General features: G+C 43.6%; 1 protein-coding gene across 1 annotated transcript in view; it reads left to right on the top strand.

Annotated features, from left to right (window-relative positions):
• The first annotated feature begins 14,307 nt into the window (after positions 1–14,307).
• LPIN2 (lipin 2) overlaps positions 14,308–16,615 on the top strand; it is an 88,075-nt gene continuing 85,767 nt past the window's right edge. Inside the window, exon 1 of the mRNA XM_066353521.1 lies at positions 14,308–14,559. The gene's annotated coding sequence lies outside the window, so the exon portion shown is untranslated. The remainder of the gene's footprint in view (positions 14,560–16,615) is intronic.

Raw genomic sequence — 16,615 nt, 5'->3', positions numbered from 1 at the left:
ATAGCCTTTGTTTTAAAGTCCATTTTGTCCGATATAAGTGTTGCTACCCCAGTTTTTTTTTCATTTCCATTTTCATGAAATATTTTTTTCATCCTTTTACTTTCAGTCTATGTGTATCTTTTGTTTTGAGGTGTGTCTCTTGTAGACAGCATATGTATGGGTCCTATTTTCTTATCCATGCAGCTACCCTTTGTCTTTTGATTGGATCATTTAATTCATTTACATTTAAAGTTATTGATATATAGTTGTTTATTGCCATTTTATTCTTTAAAGCTACATTCTTCTTTTACTATATTTTTTCCCCTTTTGTTCTGTTTACAACAGGCCCCTTAACATTTCTTGCAGCATTGATTTGGTTGTAATGAATTCTGAGAGGTTTTCTTTGTTTGTTTGTTTTGTTGTTGTTGTCTGGGAAGCTTTTTATTTCTCCTTCGATTTTAAATGATAGCCTTGCTGGATAAAGAAGTCTTGATTGTAGGCTCTTGTTCTGCATTACTTTGAATATTTCTTGCCATTCCCTTCTGGCCTCAAGTGTTTCTGTTGAGAAGTTGGTTGTCATCCTTATGGGGCTCCTTTGTAGGTGATTGAATTTCTTTCTCTAGCAGCTTTTAATATTTTTTCTTTCTTTCTTAACTTTGGTATTTCAATTATGATGTGTCTTGGTGTAGATTTCTTTGAGTTACTCTTTAGTAGAATTCTCTGTACTTCTTGTATCAGAAGAAGAACTTGTGTGACTTTTTTCCTGTATCTGTTTAGGGAAGTTTTCAGCTATGATTTCATTGAACAAGGTCTTTATCCCTTGTTCTTCCTCTTCTTCTTCAGGAACCCTTATGATGTGGTATTGTTTCTCTTTAGGTTGTCACAGAGCTCTTTTAGTGTTTCCTCAGACTTTTTGAGCCTCTTTTCTTATTGCTGCTCCACTTCCATGTTTTCTTTATCTTGTCTTCTAAATTGCTGATTTGATCCTCTGCTTCATTCAGCCTGCTTTTAATTGCTTCTAGTGTAGTTTTCATTTCTAATATTGTATTTGTCATTTCTGACTGGTTCTTTTTTATTATTTCAATGTCCTTTTTGATGCTTGTTATCTCTTTATTTATGTCTCATTATGTCCATTTATTGTTGCTCTAAGATCTTTGAATATTCTAATAATCATTATTTTAAACTCTGCATCTGGTAGTTTGGTTATTTCCATCTAAGTTAGTTCATTTTCTGCCAGTTTCTCTTGTTGATTCATTTGGATTACACTTCTCTGTCTTCCCATTTTGTCTGTGTATACACTCCTCTTTTGGGTGTGTTGTTTGTGAAGCTAGATAAGTCTAGGGTTGGTATTGTCGGCCTCCAATTTTCAGTTGTGTTATTTCTAGGTCTTCTTGGGTTGGCATTAGCTCTTGTTTGTAATCCACTGTGGGCTACTTATTTGCTATCACTGTTCTTTTTGCTGTTTGTGTCAGTTTTCTATGTCTTAGCTGAGTCAGGTGTGAAGAGTCCTTCATTAAGCTTCTACTCTAACAAGGGTTGTTAGGTCCTGAACTGGTGCTTTCCGTATCTGGCCACTGAATGTGACTGCCCTGGACCTCCCTGGCTGGGGCCTGGCATAGATCAGTGGGGGTCACTGCCTATGAGTGGCTCTTATCAACCTTTTGGGAGCTACAGGAGATCCAGATCTTGTGGCTGCCTCTGCTGGGTCCAGGTGCCATTATAAATATCAGTTGCACTCCTAGGCTTGCTTTTATCTACTCTTGGCCTGGGGAAAGTTCCTTTAAAAGGCTCCTTTAAAAATTTAAGTTCTGCCCTGGCCGGTTGGCTCAGCGGTAGAGCGTCGGCCTAGCGTGCGGAGGACCCGGGTTCGATTCCCGGCCAGGGCACACAGGAGAAGCGCCCATTTGCTTCGCCACCCCTCCGCCGCACTTTCCTCTCTGTCTCTCTCTTCCCCTCCCGCAGCCAAGGCTCCATTGGAGCAAAGATGGCCCGGGCGCTGGGGATGGCTCTGTGGCCTCTGCCCCAGGCGCTAGAGTGGCTCTGGTCGCAATATGGCGACGCCCAGGATGGGCAGAGCATCGCCCCCTGGTGGGCAGAGCGTCGCCCCCTGGTGGGCGTGCCGGGTGGATCCCGGTCGGGCGCATGCGGGAGTTTGTCTGACTGTCTCTCCCCATTTCCAGCTTCAGAAAAATGAAAAAAAAAAAAAAAAATTAAGTTCTCCTAAGATCTGCTTTCTGTTGCCTCTTATTGCTGGCTACTTGTTGGGCTCAGCACTGTAATTCAGTGATTAGGTACGATATTGTATGTGGCCTACTCCTTAGCCTCTCAGGTGTCATTCTATCCAGATTTTTTATTTATTTAGTTAGTTAGTTTTGGTTTTTTTCTTCTTTTTCAGCACTCAGTAAGGTGTAGTCACAGGAGTTCAGTGGATATGGCCCCTGTGCTCTCGTTGTGTGGTCTGTCCACTGGGCTACCACCACTGTTGCTGCCTGGGGTGTTTAAGCTCAGGTGCTGCTGGTACCAGCCCCAGCCTCCGCTGCCTCTGAGGGCTAGTCTGCACCATGGGCACTTTCGCTCACAGGCTTGGCTTCCTCAACATCTGTCCCGGCTTTCTCTCCCGCAGGTGGGCCCGCACACACCTGCTTGGACCACTTCAGGGGCTGCCTCGGCCTCCACTGCTGCAGAGAGTTGGTCCGCATCACCGGGGGCCTGCATGTCAGCTCAAACCTCAGCAGCCGCTGAGCATGCATGCGCGGGGCGGGGGGCAGCATGCGCTGCTCGAACCACTCCCAAAGTTGCCAGCTTCCGCTGCCATTGAGGGCACACTCGCACCATGGACAGGTTTGCGCACCAGCCTGGACCTCCGCAGTGGCCACCTCAACTTCCCCCCTCACTGGCTGGCCTGTGTGCCCTCGCTCAAACCGCCCTAGATTCCACAGCTGTGCCCTGCGACCTCCGGCCTGCCCGCCCCTGCCAGCACTCAGCAGTGCAGGGGGTGGGGGGGTGTAGCTTAGACCTCTGTACTTCCTATTTGTGTCTCTGACATGCTACCTGGCTCTAAGCGCCTTTGTTCTAACTGGGACAGGTGAGCCTCCAATGGACGGGGTAATTTCGTCCCTTTGCCGGTGATGCTGTTCCCAGGAAAAATGTTCACTTTAGATTTGACAAGTGATTCAGTCCAGGGGTTAGGGTGTCTATCCCTCAAAGTGTCTGCCCCTGTGCCTCCAAGACCACTCTCTCCCCTGGCAATTCCAGTCTTCTCAGCGCTCTCTGCTCCTGGAGCTCCAGGAAAGTGGCTGTGAGCAAGGCTCTCTGTGCAGTCCCTTTAATATAAAACCTGGGTCCGAGAATTCTGCCTCCTTCTCACAAACAGTGTCTAGGCTCTTTTCTCAGTCAAATATAGTCCGTACACCCCTTCCAGGCTTCAGGGCTCTAGGGTAGGGTTCTGGTTTTGGGGATGACGACCCACAACTTGCTGGGCACTCCTCCCCACTGCTAGAGTCTCTCCCAGCCAACGCTCACTCCTGGGAGTGGGGCAGCTCTTTCTGTGTCTTTGCCTCTCCTACTTGTCTCAGTGTGAATTCTTTGGTGGTCCTTGGCTGTAGAATCCTCTTAGTTTAGTCCAAAGTTGGTCTTTCACGATGAGTGTTCTCAGATTTAAGTTGTAATCCACTTGGTCCTGGGAAGTGGGAGCTGGAGCATCCGCTAACACTGTGGCCATCTTGTAACCCCCACCCTTGTTTTTCTTTATAGTTTATATCACTTATGCTTTTATCCTTAAACAAGATATCATTTAGAGTTGCCCATTTATGGAATAGAATAAGTTGACTCATATTTGAATCTTTTGTTGCATCTTTGCTCAATAGTTTATTTTTTTGGATTCATCTATGTTGATAGAATTGTGTAGTACTGTCTTTTATTGTATGATTATAACATAATTTAATCATCTATTCCACCTTTGGTGAGCATTTGGATTGTTTCTCACTTTTTGTAGTTATGAGCAATGCTGCCATAAAGAGTCTATTGTGCAAGAACCTTTCAAGGGCATAGCCCTAACATTGGAATTTCTGGGTTTCATATATGTCTATTTCAACTTTCTAGCTAATGCTAGTCACTCCACACCCTTGTCAACACTTGAACAGCTTTTTAAAATTGTAGCCATTTTGATAGGTGTGTGATGGTATTTCATTGAAGTTTAATTTACATTACAATTAATTGTTAATGAAACAAAATGTCTTTTCATAAGTTTATGAATCATTTGTGCTTGTTCTTTTGTGAAAATCCCCTTTTTCTTTGCTCATTTTTCTATTGTCTGCTAAACTTACTTATTGATACATATGAGTCCTTTATATATTCTGGATTCTAATATTTGATTGTCTTCCTATGTTGCAAATATATCCTCCTAGAATGATGCTTATTTTTAAATTTTGTTTTACTCTCTTTATTGTCTTCTTTAAAGAAGTTCAACTTTATGCCCTGGCTGGATAGTTCAATTGGTTAGAGTTTTTCAACCGCTATAATTTTTATACAACATCAGAGTGGTTAACTCTTTCACAGACCTGCACAAAATCTCTGGTAAACCAGCACCGGTCCATAAACTGGTGATTGAAAACCACTGGGTTAGAGCATTGTTCTGATACACCAAGGTTGCAGGTTTGATCCTCAGTCAGGGCACATACAATAGTCAACCAATGAATGCATGAATAAATGGAACAACAAATCGATGTTTCTTTCTTTCTCTCACTTCCTTTCTCTCTAAATCAATCAATATGTTTTTAAAGAAGTTCTACCTTTAAAGTAGTTAAACTTATCAATCTTTTCTTTTATAGCTAGTACTTTTTTTTTAAATCAAACCATTTTATTGAGGACCTTGGGGGAAGGGTCGAAGGGCTGGGAGAACAATGGGATCCAAATTGCCACCTCCACCAAACAGCAAGTGTTTATATAAGCTGGGTCTGTTTCTGGGCTCTCCACTTCAAAAGTCTCTTGAAGAAGAGACTTCTGTTCGGATTTTGAGTGGAAATGCATTAAACCTAGATCAATTTGTGGAGAATTAATATTTTTATGAGATTTGATCTTTTCTACCCATGAGTATTATATTTCTTTAATTAAGTCTTCTTCATAACCTTTCATTAAAGTTTTATAATTCTCTATGTAAAAGTCTTACAGCCTGACCAGTGATGGCACAGTGGATAGAGCATCCACCCAGAATCCTGAGAGCCTCAGTTCGAAACCTGGAGTTTGCTGGCTTGAGCACAGGATTGTTGGCTTGAGCAAGGGGCTCAGCTTGAGTGCCCCCAGTCAAGGCACATATGAGAAGCAATCAATGAACAACTAAAGTGCCATAACTATGAATTGATGCTTCTCACCCTCTCTCCTCCCTCTCTCTGTCCTTTGCAGTCTCTCTCTCTAAAAATAGAAAGGAAGGAAGGAAGGAAGGAAGGAAGGAAGGAAGGAAGGAAGGAAGGAAGGAAGGAAGGAAGGAAGGAAGGAAGGTCTTTTAAAAAGTGTTTTTATTCTTTCCAAGTGAGAGAAGGGAAGATAGACAGATTCCTGTATGTGTGCCAATAAGGCTCCACTGGCAACCTGCCTGGTGTCGACACTTTGCCCATCTGGGGCCATGCTCGCAACCAAGCTATTTTTAGTATCTGAGACAGAGGCTCCACGGACCTATCTTCAGTAACTGATGTGCTCAAACCAATGGAGCCATGGCTGTGGGAAGGGAAGAGAGAGAAAGAGAAAGAGAAAGAAGGGGGAGAGAAAGAGGTAGAGAAGCAGATGGTTGCTTTTCCACTCTTTCCTCTTCCCTTTCTTTCTCTCTCTCATCCCCTCCTGCAGCCATGGCTTGATTGGTTCAAGTGAGTTGGCCCAGGTGCTGAGGATGCCTACATGAAGCTTTTGCCTCAGACACTAAAAATAGCTCGGTTGTCCCAGATGGGCAGAGCATCACCCCATAGGGGGCTTGCTCTGTGAATCCCAGTTGAGGTGTACGTGTGAGTTTGTCTTTCTGCCTTCCCTCCTCTCACTTAAAAAAAAGTCCTGTACATAATGTATTTTGTCATATTCATTCCTAAGTACCTTGTTTTTTTGATACTGTAGAGAAGGAAAATGTTTTCTACCACCTTCATACAGTTCCTGGCTGGGTCTGAAAATTAAACTGAGAAAGATCAACAGGAGAAAAGCCTACACACTTATTTTTTATAAGTTTTGCAGAATATTGAAGTCTTTGTAAAGATATGAATAGCCAAATAAACAGACCCAGTAGTGAGATTCAGCCAGTTCACACCCGTTCAGCAGAACCAAGACCTAATTTTTTGTTGAGTTCAGTGAACCAGTTGTTAAAATGGCACTTGTAATCAGGGTCCTCTCTAAGGTGGATGCCTAGACAGCTGCCCAATGTGGAACTCACAAGTTTACATTCCTAACTCTTTTTTAACGTTCATCTGGGCAACAGCATATATTCTAAGTGCCTGTAGTAATGTTCATTCCATCCATAGGTGAAAAAAAATTGCAAGTGAGGACACCAATCAAGAAACAATATGGAAATATCTTAAATAACAGTTTTATTGTTTTTGTCAGGAATTATTTAATATTTTTTTCATTAATATTTTAAAATATATTATAATCTAGTTTTGTGTACCTCTTTTATTATTCTTATTTAAGTATTATATGCATGAAATAATAAACTACCTTTCAGTACATCTTTTTTTATACTTAAAATGGTCATTAGGGCAAAGAACCAGTTGTCACCGTATTTTTCTCATGTATAAGATGCTTTCATGTATAAGACACACCTTACTTTTGGGGCCCGAAATTTGAAAAAAAAAATGTATTACATAAAGTTACTGAACTCAAGTTTTATTCATCATAAAATTCATACAACTCCTCATCACTATCAAAACTCCCATCCATTATCTTGTCCTCATCTGTGTCTGATGATGAAGATCTTCAACAATGAGTGCAAAAACAAGTGCAAAAAAGTGGGAAATGCAAGTAAATAAAACTACAACCACTGTATAAGATACACCCAGTTTTTAGACACCATATTTTTCGGAAAAGGGTGGGTCTTCTACATGGGGAAATACGGTAAATTATTTGACTCCCACCATTGGTTAGACTTATGTATGTTAATGCTAGGTGTGGTGAAGAATGGGCAGTTGTATAGAGAAATATGATAGGTTAAGAAGTATGAGGTAATTATAGCAAATAGTGTATGGCATCTTTCCAAAGGCTTCATTCTGTTTATTGGTGATATATGTAAATGCTAATGATTTTGACTTGTTAAATGATCATAATTCATCTCAACAGGTTATGTACATATTCTTTTGAATTTCCTACAAATATTATTATACTGCAATTTCTACCTTTCCAAGCTTTATAGTTTCTTTTGAACTATAGAGTCCTGACTTCACTAGTTAGGACATCTGACACAATACTGGCTAGAAGTGGAGATGGCAGCACTCTTATCTTGATCCCCGTTTTAAAAAGGATTACTTATGTTGTTTGCTATAGGTTTTTGTACCTTTTATCAAAAAAGGTTTCCTAGTTTACTATAAATTTCTCCTGGGTGGCTACTAAATTTTTCTTAAAGGCTTTTTTTTTTTTTTTTTTTGTAATTACTGAAATCATCATATGATTTTTCTCCTTTAATCTTTTAATGTGGTTAATTACATTAATTTTTTTTCTCATCTGAAACTAACATTGCATTTCTTTTTTTCCTTTTCATTTAGTGAGAGGAGGGGAGGCAGAGACAGACTCCCACAGGCACCCCTCCTAGGATCCACCATGCAGGCCCACGAGGGGGCGATGCTCTGCCCATCTGGGGCCCTTGCTCTTTTGCAGCTGGAGCCATTTTTTTAGTGCCTCAGGTGGAGGCCATGGCGCCATCCTCAGTGCCTAGGGCCAATTCACTCTAATCCAGCCTTGGCTGCAGAAAGGGAGGAGAAGAGCGAGCGAGAGAGAGAGAGAGAGAGAGAGAGAGAGAGAGAGAACTGAGAGGGGGAGGGGTGGAGAAGCAGATGTGTGCTACTCCTGTGTACCCTGACCGGGAATCAAACCCTGGACTTCCACATGCCAGGCCAAAGCTCTATCCCTGAGCCAACTGGCCAGGGCCACATTCTTAGGTAAACAAATTTGGTTATGGTCTATCATGTTGCTTGATTTGAAGTCCTGAAATTTTGCTTGGGACTTGTGTCCATATATATATATATATATATATATATATATATATATATATGAATGAGATTGGCTTGAAATTCTTGTTTCTCTACTTTCCTAGTCAGATTTTTTTTTTTTAGTCAGATTTTGGTATAAGGTTATGCTAGCTTCATAAAATAAGTTGAGGAATACTCTTTTTTCCCCCTAAACTCTAAAATAGCTTGTGTGTGCCTGACCAGGCGGTGGTGCAGTGGATAGAGGGTCGAACTGGGATGCAGAGGACCCAGGTTCGAGACCCCGAGGTCGCCAGCTTGAGCGTGGGCTCATCTGGTTTGAGCAAAGCTCACCAGCTTGGACCCAAGGTTGCTGGCTTGAGCAAGGGGTTACTCAGTCTGCTGAAGGTCCACGGTCAAGGCACATATGAGAAAGCAATCAGTGAACAACTAAGGTGTCGCAACAAAAAACTGATGATTGATGCTTCTCATCTCTCTCTGTTCCTGTCTATCTGTCCCCATCTATCCCTCTCTCTGAAAAAAATAAAATAAAATAGCTTGTATGAGATTAAGACTATTTATTCCTTGAATGTTTGATAGAAGTTACAGGTAGGTAAAGTGTTTCAGCCTGGATTTTTCTTTGCAGAAAATATTTGATAATAAATTCAAATTATTGAGTGGTTCTGAATCTATTCTGGTTTTCCATTTCAGTTTTATTAACATATTTCTTGAAATTTTAAAATTTATGTAAGTTTTCTTTTTTCTTCTTTTTCCAAGTGAAATGAGGAGAGATAGAGACTCCACATGTGCCCGACCAGAATCCACCCAGCAACCCTCATCTGGGGCCAATGCTCTGCCCATCTGAAGCTATGCTCCAAACTGAGCTATTTTTAGCACCTGAGGCAGAGGCTCCACAGATCCTCAGAACCCAGGCTGATGCACTTAAACCAGTCGAGCCATGGTTGCAGGAGGGGGAGAGAAAAAGAGAGAGAACAGGGAGGGGGAGGGGTGGAGAAGCAGATGGTCACTTCTCCTGTATCCCCTGGCTGGGAATTGAACCCAGGACATCCACACACCGAGCTGACACTCTACCACTGAGCCAAATGTCCAGGGCCTATGTAAGTTCTCAAATTAATTGGCTTAAAAATGCTCACAAAATTCTTTTATCTCTGTAATTTCTGTATCGCGTGATTACAGCTTCTTTTTTATTCCTCATGTTGCTGTACAATCTCTTTTTTCCTTGGTCATTTTTTACCACAGGCTTATTAAATGTATTAGTCTTTTGCAAATCCACTGTTTGACTCAGTTGGTCCTTTCTGATATATATATATGTATTTATATATATAAATATATATATTTATACATATATATATTCTGTGACAGAGACAGAGAAAGAGACAGAGAGAGAGACCAATAGGGACAGACAGATAGGAAGGAGAGAGATGAGAAGCATCAATTCTTCGTTGCAGCTCCTTTGTCTTCTTAGTTGTTCATTGATGGCTTTCTCATATGTACCTTGACTGGGGGGAGGGCTACAGCAGAGCGAGTGACCCCTTGCTCAAGCCAGTGAACTTGAACTCAAGCCAGTGACCTTTGGGCTCAAACCAGTGACCATGGGGTCATGTCTATGATCCCGCACTCAAGCTAGCAACCCCACACCCAAGCTGGTGAGCCCACGCTCAAGCCAGCAACTTCAGAGTTTTGAACCTGGGTCCTCCACGTCCCAGTCTGATGCTCTATCCACTGCGCCACTGCCTGGTCAGGCTCTGCTATATTTTTTAAAATTATTTTCTTATTTTATTTTTATCATTTCCTTTCTTCTATTTTATTAGACTTTATTTTGCTGTTCTTTTCTAACTCTTTTGCTCTTTATATTTCAAACCATTTTTTTCTTCTAATATAAGCTTTTGGGTCTACAAATTTCCCTTTAATTTCTTGTTCAGCTTTATCTCTCAAGCTTCCACATATAGTACCAAATATTTGATATATAGCATTGAAATATTACCATATTTCCATAATGATTTGTTTTTTGACCCCGAGTTTACAAACAAATAAATTTTTCTAGTAATTTTTAAAAAACTAATTCTTGATTTAACTGAATTTTGAAAATTTGGATATAATACAAAATTTCCAAAATTTGTTGAGACATGCCTTAATTGATTTGGGGGTTTCAGTTTTATTAAACTTTCCACTGAAAGCAGACACTAGGCTTCTTACTCTTGCCCCCTAGATGCCCAAAACTGCAAGCACCAATGTTTAAATTCACTAGATTCAGCAACTACCTCCCAGGTAAAAACTGACTTTGGGCTCTGCTTACCTCTGTGGATTCTGGCCTTTACTCTGTCCTAGTGTTATTTCTTAACTTCTTGTCAGTTTATAGATGCCTTCCAGAGTATATGTTTAATATTTTGTTGTTGTTTTGGGTGAAACTTACTCCAACCACCCTCGTTGAGCATATTACTAGAAATGTAAATCCTTGTTTATTTTCATCACATATTTATTGGACACTGGATATGTATGGATTAAGTGTTATAATAGTGATCTGTACAAAGTGGACTAGTAGTGTGAGAAAAAGAGACATTGATTGGGGTAGGACAGTAGAGGTAAGCAATGGAAGGTGGTCGGAATTGGTGATGAAAAATATAGGTTTGGGAGTTAAACAGGCCTGGAGATAAAGCCCAGGGTCACGGCTTACTAACTGTGAGAACTGTAGTAAGTCACTCAACCTTTCTGTGTCTCAGTTCCTTCATTAGTAAACTGGTGTTAAGGACAGCAGCTATCTTAGAAGTTTGTAGTTAGAATTACTAGAAGAGCTAAGAATATGGCCATGGCTTCAACAATGGGAACTAGTCTATGTCCTCACAGAAGAGATGCATAAGCTGAAAACAAACAAATTATTTCTCTGCAGGTGTCCCCAAACTACTGGCCCCTTGGGTCGCATGCGGCCCCCTGAGGCCATTTATCCGCCCCCCCCCCCGCACTTCCAGAAGGGGCACCTCTTTCATTGGTGGTCAGTGAGAGGAGCACTGTATGTGGCGGCCCTCCAACGGTCTAAGGGACAGTGAACTGGCCCCCTGTGTAAAAAGTTTGGGGACCCCTGCAAGGTTTAATCACCTCTCCTGGGAGCTGCCAGAGGCAGGACATAGGACCATGTCCTTTCCAACTCCAGGCTGGGGAGACTTTATTCTTAGGGAAAACCTTTCCCTCTTTTGGATTCCCTCAAATAGACCTCTTTGCACGGGCCTTCTCCCTTCTGACTTACCGTATTTCCCCACATATCAATGTAAGACACACCCTTTTTCGAAAAATTTGCGGTCTAAAAACTGGGTGCATCTTATATAGTGGTTGTAGATTTTTTTACATGCATTTCCTGCTTTTTTTTTTTTTTTTTTTTTTTTGGCGTGAATGCGGAGTTGTATGAATTTTATGATGAATAAAACTTAAGTTCAATAACTTTATGTAATACATTTTCTTTTTCAAATTTCAGGCCCCCAAATTAAGGGATGTCTTAATACATGGGAGCGTCTTATACATGGGGAAATATGGTAGGTAGGTTCCTCAATGAGCTCAGAGTGTTGGGAATTAAAGAGAGGAAGGAAATACCTTGCAGACAACTTCTGCTTTCTAGAAGTTCCTTGAGGCAAGCAGAATGTCTGGAGGCATTCTTATAAGGAAGAAAAGAAAGAGGAAATACATGGAGAAAAACAGAAGTTAATATTTTTAAAATTATCCCATTGTGAAAGGAATGGTTCAAGCATATTGGCTATAAGGAGGAGAGGAAATTTGAGAGAAAAAGAGCACCCTGGATGCCATGGTAGGGAGCTTGGACTTCTTCCTCTAGGCAATAGATTGTCAATAATTTGTGCCATGGTCAGATCTGCAATTCAGGATGGAGGGTATATAGAACTGTAGAAGAATTGAGGGCCAGGAGACCAGCTTGAATATACCTACAATGGATCTTAAGAGACATAGTGAGGGAGGGTCTGATTGCTAGAGGAGTGAGGCTACACAATTGTGTGATTGTGGAGGACCCTGAAGGTGACAACACAGTAATTCTGTAGAAAGCATAAGATGGAAATGACAGGATTTGATGGACACAAAACAGGAATAGAAGGCAATGAGACTCCTTCCCAGGTTTCTGGCTAGGATGACTATATGGATTATGGTGCAATTAGCTAAGACAGGAGATTCAAGAGGAGCGGGTTTGAAAGCAAACATGATGGGCCTGAATCTGACTTCGCTGTGGCCCATGCTGGTGGCGATGTCTAACGTCATTGAGCACAGGCATGGCTCTCACAGAGTTCTGGCTGATGAGAGGAAGGAGTTTTAAGAAGGAAATTGTGGTCAATATTGTTTTTTCCTATAGACAGCATGAGAAAGAGGACCTGAAAGGGGATCCACAGTACTTGGCAACTGGAAAATTATTGATGACTTTAGGCAGCCATTGCAGAGGTGGAGAAGAGCAGGGGCACAACAGTGAAGAGATGAAAAATCTGACACTCCTCTCTCCAGGTAGCTTGTCTGGGGAGGAAGTTGTGAGATAAGTTGATAACCTGGAGAATAAAGGGACAAAAATTCTCCTCCTCCTCCTCCTCTTCATTCTTTCCTCCCACCCGCCTTCTCCCTAAGTGATGAAGATGGAGGGTGGTGGAGTCAGAGGACAAGTGAAGGAAGAGGTTCCTTCCTCTGACTTTCCAGTGGATAGATGGGAATTCGGTGGCTCCTCCCACACTTCTTAGGTGTCAAGAGCAGGAAGTGTAGGGATATCATGCCATAAATATTTAATGAGTCTCTAGTTCGCTTAAGTGGTGGCTTAAAATAGGTGGACACCAGAGAATGAGGAAATGTTTAGAAATGTGAACCAATCATTCAGAGTACGGTATCAAACTAATCTGAAGTGGGAGGAAGGGAGGGATGTGTATAACTTCCTGAATGATGAAAGGAAGAAAGGAAGCTTGGCAGAGTATTTCCCTTGGAAGGCAGGAGGTAGTTTAAATAGCATGAGAGAAACAAAAAAGTCTAAATGAGAAAAATGGAAAGATTGAAAGAAAGCGAACACTTAACAGCATGCTGTAGGTTCCAGACACTAAGCTGAATTAGGCATTTTATATAGGTAATGTGTGAAATCCTCAAAACAATCCTGTGAAAAAGGCATTACTGTTTCTATTTCATGGAGGTAGAAACTGAGGATTCAGCCTCTATTCTCTTTAATTCCGCTTCTCCTTTGCCGAGTAAAATGCTTTGAATTATGGAAGGAAAATTCCAGTCTTTTATCTTTTTAAATTTTTATTTCACTTGTGAGTCAGGTGACAGGCCCAGAAGAGGAAAATTCCTATGTTCTTGGGCCAGTGAAACGACTTGGATCTCTGCTGGACCTTGGTTAAGGATGAGGCAAAGTTTGGTTGAATGCTAGGGAAAGGCAGAAGGAACTTGGTTAAGTAAGTAGTTCTGCAGAAGCACCCGACCCGAGCACTGTGACAGGAAGCCGGTTCAGGCCCAGTCCCAGCACAGTCCAGTCGTAGCACTCCCTCTGCGGGGAGAAATTGTCCTGTGGCTGGGCTCGTCACACAAGAGCTTTATATAAATGACATTATTTTTCAATATCCTCAAATTATATGATATAAATTATCCAAAGGATGCACACTGAGAAATTAAATGGCATTTTGTAAGTAATATACATGCACTTCCATTCATAACTTTCAATAATAGAATAGGCCGCAGAAAAGATAAAAACCAGTGTACACCAATAATACACAGCACTGGTAATCCACTTCTTTTAAAAATACATACTTAAAAGGAGATATAATAGGGTTTGGGAGGGGGAAGGGGTCAGGAGAAAGAAACCAGTCAAACGCGCTACGAGTGATCAAAAGTAGAAAACATTCATACCCTATACTCGTGTGCACTTTAATAACATTTATTCTCTTTTGGCAACTGGGCTCTAAGTTCCACGTGACGTGCCTCTGGGTTGCCATGCAAACGAGAGCAAACTTTATTTTTAGAAAGTAACGCCCGAGTTGCAGCGGGCACGCAAGAGGCGGAGGCCCGCGTCCCGCAGCGTAGAAGGTGAGCAGCGGCGACGGCGGCGGTGGGTTGGGCAGCGGGACCCGCAGAACGGCCGGGAGGGGGCGGTGCAGCGTGGTACCACGTGACTGAGGCGGGGCCTGCGCGCCGCTCGGCCGCCGCCGCCGCCGCCGCCGCCGCCGCGTCCCATTCATGAGGGCCGCCTGGCTTGCCTGCGGCCCAGCCGGCTCCAGAGGCAGCGGCGGCGGCCGGCACAGGAGTTCCGCGCGCGACCCCGGCCGGCCCCGCCCCCTCGGCTGCCCGCGAGCCCATCCTGCGCAGCTGGTTCTCGCCGTCGCCGTCCAGCCGCCGCCTGCCCTCGGCTGCCCGCGGGTGCCGGTGCGGGCCGGGAGCTCTGCCGCCGCAGGTAAGAGAGTGCGGGCCGCTTCCCGCGCCTGTGTCCCTGCGCTCGGCGGTGGCTGGGGCTCCAACTCGCGCGGACTGCCCTGCCCGAGGCCGGGACCCTCGGGGACGCCCCCGGCTGCCCGCGCTTCGCCGCCGCGGTCACGTAGAGGCGGCCTCGCCGGCGCTGCGGCGGGACAGGCTAGCGGGATGGGCGGCAGCGGGTGAACACGAGCGGGGGACGTGAAGACTCGGAAAAATGTAGGGTACCCCCGTCGCTGCCCGACGCGATGGTCACCCTTCACCCGCTCGGATTACCGGCGTGGGGGCTCGATCTGAGGCCGGAGCGAGGGTTGGCCATTACGATCTCGGCGAGGAAAGTGCGGCGGGAAGCCGCGTCTCCATCCGGCCCTCGGCCCGGGGGGGGGGAGGGGGCGCCCGCGGCACGTGACCCGCGACCCGCGACCAGCGACCCGCCACCCGCCACCCGCAGCGGGGCCCGGGATGGGGAGGTGCTGTTGGTGCGGTAGGTTCAGGTCCTAAGTGTGAGTAGCGTTCCTCTTCCCCAGCCGCCTTCCCACGGCCAGCCTTCATTTGAATGGAACTTACTAAGATACTGTAAGCGCCGCTCTCGCAACTTTGAACCCCGGCGAATCACCGCTTTCTCCTAGACAAGTTAAGACTATTCGCTGAAAATCTAGGGTGACATTTTAAAGGCATAGTTAAGTAAAAACAGGACTAGAAAAATCACCCTTCCTTTCAGAAAGTTCTGGAATTCTGACTATTTGGAAATACTCTGAAGGATTTTTCAACAAGCCGCTAGACTCATTTTAAGTGCACATTTGGAGATTGTTATTCCAAACCCGTTTGTTTTTAATTGAAAAAGTCTTGGTGTCAGGCTAGGCCCTGGTGAAGCTCTTTGCTCAATAGAGATGCTCGGTAAGTTTGCTCTTTATTAAAACTTAGCCTGCCTAGTTCATAATGCTTTGTTAATGCACAGTCGGCTTTGAAATATTTACAAATTACTTAGTGGCCCATAATGGTTTCTTTTTGTTGATGGCCTAATGATTGTTCTTAGTAGCTTAAGAATGAAAAGTGTAGCAGGTGATGTTGAGATGCGGAGCCGCCGAGTCAGCAGCGAGGTGCAGGGGAAAAATGGGGGTTGGGAGGTGACCCCTTGGCCCGCCGTGGTGTGGTGCCTTAATGCAGCGTCCTTACTGCCTGAAGGGCAGTGAGCCCCAGGCCATACCCGGCGGGAGTGTGAAAGCATGGCCCAAGACTATGCGTGAAAGAGCGCTGGGCAACGTGGATAACTTCTCCAATTAAATGTACGGTTGACTGGTATATCAGACTGAAGTATCTCCATACCCAGATGTTGGTAGAGATGGCCATAGAATGCTACAAATGAGGTGATAGGTTCTGTTTTAGTAGTTGAGGGCCAGGATGAGAACCAAGAAAAAAGCTCTCTGTTAAAGAGGAACTGGAAATGAGAGCATGTGAAAACCTTTTTAACACATAGCAAAGCCTCTGTTAAGAAGCAAGTAAGGTCAGCTGGGGCTTTATGTCCTTTACTGCTGCATCACCCTGTATAGTAATTTTGGGTTTACTGACTGGACTGTCTCCTGCACTAACTAGACAAGAGTCCTTGGAAGCCAGACAGACTCTGGTTGCTGCCTGGTACCAGCGGCAGAACCAGCTTTTAGAAGAGCCCTGGGAGAGGTGTGTTGAATGAAAGTAGGAATCAGTAGTGTCCTTACCAGTGACCTGAGAGCCAGTGGCCCTTCCTGAATGAGTTCATCAACTTTCCTGAATTGTGAGTTTTGGATGAATAATCCTAGCAGTGCCAAGCATTAGTGCTGGTAAAAGGTTAAAGTAAGTTGATGATCATTGTAGTGAACATTTTGCAATGTTTAGTTTAAATATTAATATTTAGTTTAAACACAGCTTAGTTGTCTCCACAAGTACATATCTCCTCTGGATACGCTTCCTGGTAAGCCTATTTCCTCATATATAGCAGCAACACAGTAACACTTAGCCTGAAGCTTTGTCTGTCTGGGAGGTGGATTTAGTTCCCTCCCTTA

This window comes from Saccopteryx leptura, chromosome 11 (genome assembly GCF_036850995.1).
Source record: "Saccopteryx leptura isolate mSacLep1 chromosome 11, mSacLep1_pri_phased_curated, whole genome shotgun sequence".
NCBI classification, from domain to species: Eukaryota; Metazoa; Chordata; class Mammalia; order Chiroptera; family Emballonuridae; genus Saccopteryx; species Saccopteryx leptura.
This window is presented reverse-complemented; position numbering and strand designations above follow the sequence as displayed.